Source organism: Camelus bactrianus, chromosome 14, assembly GCF_048773025.1.
Source record: "Camelus bactrianus isolate YW-2024 breed Bactrian camel chromosome 14, ASM4877302v1, whole genome shotgun sequence".
Taxonomy (NCBI): domain Eukaryota; kingdom Metazoa; phylum Chordata; class Mammalia; order Artiodactyla; family Camelidae; genus Camelus; species Camelus bactrianus.
The window spans coordinates 23,161,659-23,166,017 of NC_133552.1; the positions used below are offsets into that span (position 1 = coordinate 23,161,659).

The 4,359-nt window shown below is 35.3% G+C and overlaps 1 pseudogene; it reads left to right on the top strand.

Moving 5' to 3' along the window:
- Positions 1-1,817: 1,817 nt before the first annotated feature.
- LOC105083460 (breakpoint cluster region protein pseudogene) lies at positions 1,818-2,672 on the top strand (annotated as a pseudogene).
- The last annotated feature ends 1,687 nt before the right edge of the window (positions 2,673-4,359 follow it).

A 4,359-nucleotide genomic window follows, 5' to 3' on the forward strand; every position in this document is an offset into this window, starting at 1 on the left:
ATCATCAATCTGTTTTCCTTTCAGTTCACTGAGGCTTGTCTGATTCTCAAGTCCCTACAGGAAAAATGAGTAGATGATTATGCCATTTGGAACATTTCAGCAGTGACAGGGTAACTAATGGCATGAAAGAGTTAATTAATCGTGCTCTCTGATGTGCTTTGCTATTCCAAAAGTGTTGTTTGGGATTTAATTACGTCTCACTATGTGATTTCATTCATTTAGGAAATAGTTTGAGAGGGCTTGTGCTTAAAATCTATTTAAACAGACATGTATGGAAGGAAAAATATCAATAACATGAAAGGCTATGATTAAGTGCAAAAGAAATAATGAGGATAATCAAGAAAAAAAAACTTTTCAAAACCCTATCATATCCTTTATAAAAACTGTGCCCAGAAATTCCTTCAGTTGTATCCAGAAATATGAACAGACTGAGGATATAAGCACTGGAATAAAATAGAATGAGGGAGAATTAAACGGAACAGTTTTCTGTCTCTCTCAATTCTTGTATGACAAGAGACAAATAATCTTCTGTCTCTTGTCACACAAGATCTTTTAAATGATCTTATAAAAGAGCATTTTAATCTCTCTTTCTCCATTCAGCATTATACCATTTGGTATTTTACATCATTTGGTATGAAACAACTCCCAGATGCAGGGAAAATCTAAAAGAATAGCATTTTATTGGAGAAGCACAAAGTGGTTTTAATGCTTTCTTTTGCCCACTTTCAGTGGACACTAAATTCTGTTAAAAACATTTACCAAGAAGGCTGCCCTTTGGAGAAACAATTTTTTTGAGGAACACTGAAAATTTTTTTCTAAGTTATCTTTCACCCAGAAAATTAGGTAAGGCTCAAGTGTTATGCTGACAACGGATCTATTCTCTGTTCTTTTCTTCTTGGAGTCTATAGTTCTGGGTTTCCTATGTCCAAAACCATACTGGGCAAGTATGGGCGAGACGTCACTGGGCAAGAAAAGCAATTGTCTTTTGCATTTAGTGTGAATTGAAAAGGAAATCAAGAAAATCAGTCTCTTTAGAGTTCTGTGTAATTTTTAGTCTAAAATAATTTTACTCACCTTGACCACCTACCTTGTTAAACATGCTGGAGCATGATTAACTTTCAAATTTTCAACTTTTTAAATGTATATTGAGCTTAAAGTTCTGTGAATGTTTTAAAAAGCTCTACAGGGAATTTATAAAGTGGAAGCTAGGTCTGAAGAAGCTATCCAAAATGCAGAACAAGAGACAAAAAAAAAAAAAGAAAAAAGAAAAATAGACGATATGGAGCAGTAATTAAAAGACATGAAGTACAGAGTGAAAAGAAAATGTCTTTCATTTCCAAAGGGATCAAAGGGAGCTAATGGAAGAACTGAGATAGGTAATATTTGAGGAGATAGTAACTAAGAATTTTTCAGACTTGATGCAAGTCTCAGATTTTTGCAAGTCTCAGATTTTGAAAACAAATTAGTTCAAGCGGTGAATCTGAAACAAAATATCTTTATGCAGAAATATTCTCATGAAACTATAGTGGATTAAAAAGACCAAAAAAAGAAAAAAAAGAAAAAGAAAAAGAACTTAAGGTAAGCCAGAATAAAAGAAAAAGATTGGTAACCTAAGAATAATGAAAACAAACTACTAATTTACAGCAAAATTAAAAATTAAATACAATAGAATAGTATCTTGAAAATCTTGAGAGAAATATTAATTTAGTTATTGAACTTTAAGTACTGTATCTATCTATCTACCCATATAATTTTTTGATATGTTGTGAATAAAGCTAAGATGTGCCTCTGTAAGGAAGGACATGGCTTAATCAACCTGGAATAAGAATTCTGAGGTTGAGTTGGAAGACTCCCAGAACCTGAGGATACTGTACTATAAAAAGTGTTAAACGACAAAGCAAAGATCACCAAGGAGGACAGGGTGAGCACAGACAGGATCATGGGGGATGGACCAGCTCCAGCTGGACCCCCTGGCCTTGGAGTACAGAAGCTGTCAGCCACCATCATCATCATGAATGAGATTGAAGTCAAATTCTCACTCAAGTCTAGCAGCAGGGAGTTGACCTCAAAGAGAATCCTTTCCCAAAACAGAAAGAGGTCTTCAGGGTCAAGATGGCTGTGGTTACCAAAAGGGAGAGGTCCAAGGTGTCCTACATCATGAGCCAGTGCATGGTGGAGACTGAGCACCAGTGCACAGAGGAAGCAGGTATTTACCGCACGTCGGGAGTGATCACCACATTCAAGCCCTGAAGGTGGCCTTTGATGACAATAACAAAGACATGTCAGTGGTGATGAAGGAGATGGACGTCAGTGCCATCCCTGGGATGCTGAAGTTCTACTTTCATTAGCTGCCTGAGCCCCTTTTCACCAACAAGTTTTACCCCAACTTTGCCTAGGGCATGGCTCCTTCAGACCCAGTTGCAAAGGAGAGCTGCCTGCTTAGCTCACTATTGTCACTCCCATAGCCAGAGGCCAACCTGCTGACCTTACTCTGAAAAGGGTGGCAGAAAAGGAGATGGTGAATATTCTTGCACAACCTTGCTGTTGCCTTCAGCTCCACCCACACTACTCCAGCCCTCAGAAAAGAGAGCGCGCTCTCTGCCAACACCAGCCAGCCCATCTCATTACAGGACAGTGGATCTCTGGAGGCCATGTCCCATGTCCAGGTGTAAGTGGGTAAATAAAGTGAAAAATAAATAGCAAGTGGAAATATTAAAAGGTATGACCTCCTCATGAAATAAAATTAATGTAGGATACAAGCAAGATCTTAAAACAAATTTCCTGTCTATATTCTCAGTGGTTTGAAAATACTTAATATGAACACAATGAAAACTTGTATAAATACACCAAATACAGTGTTCAAGTGGGAGGTGGGTATTCAAAACATGTTATTTATTTATTTATTTGCCTTTTTTATTGCTATTTTATGACTAAATTTTTTATTGAAGTGTGGTTGATTTACAATATTAGTTTCAGGTGCACAGCAAAACGATTCAGCTATACATATACATACATACGTACATATATTTGCAGATTCTCAAAACATGTTATTTATTATAAGTTAGAGATGTTTAATAATCTACTTTTTCATGGAGAAGATTATTTCTTATCTCTAGTAGCATTGTGGAAGACACTGACCAAATATGCAGGGAATTTTATAGAAACTAACTTATGAGGCCTCTGAGTTGTCTAAAAATTATATCAATCATGTAAGTTGCTAGTTTTGTATGTGATTAAAAGGTAGTTCTAAAAAAACTTTAAATAATTGCATGCAATCTTAACTCAACCTTAATTGATACTGTTCTCTATTGTGTGTACAATTATAACAGTAACTATTTGTTAATTATGGTCTGATTTATCTAAAGCATCAGTATCATCACTGTCATCAACATCACCAGTAACAACTTTTATTGAAGTCTCACGTTTGCTCTGTGCTTTTGTAATCAAACAGGGAGATATATTCCTGCCTTTAAAGTGGTGACAACCAGAGTCCTAATAGTTACACAAATCCATTCATGGCACAGTAGGGAACAGGACTGAAGAAATGCAATCCAAAGGCTGAGAAAGAGGAGCACTGTCCTTCCTTCAGAAAGAATGAAATGGGAACCTAAATGAAATAAAATGCACTTGAGCACTGTGATGACTCAATGGTAATTGAGTTTATAAAAATGATTCTAAAATACTAAGAAGTTCTCACGTGTCTTCTGAATATTAAAAGGCATATTTTTTAAATCGCTTAGTTTCAATATTCAGTGCATTCAAAATAATTGTAAAATTTCTTTGAAGTTTTATTGTTCAAAATATTTGACTCAGGAGACAGTCTACTTATTCTCTCACCATGGTCAACAGCCAAGGGTTTGGAAAAAAGAAAGAAAAAAAAAAAAAAGAAAGGGAGAGACTATAAGGAGCTTTTCAATTTGGCTGTATTTTATCAAGCAGCCTCTGTGATTTGGGATTTGTTGTATTTTTTTTTCTCCTAGCCTCGCAAATCATATTTGTGGTTCAACTACATAAAGTCAGATTTGTTTAAAATATTTGGACAACTCACACTTTTCCTTTACTTATTTGTCCACCTAGTGAAATAACTGTTTTTGATAATTAGTAATATTTCTTCCTATGTGTTTTTTATTATGTCTTTTTTCTCTCTCTCTCATACACAGACACACATACATGCAGACACACACACTCACATTATTTAGATGAGAAAGTACTCTGCTCTGTGGATACATTTTCTAAGACTTGAATTTTCTTTAGTGTCATCCAGCAGACTTGACAATGTTCCCTTCCCTCTTTGATTTAAAAAAAAATGACAGATTAATTAAAAGTTCAGATTAAAAAAGTATCCACTTCTTGTGTTGT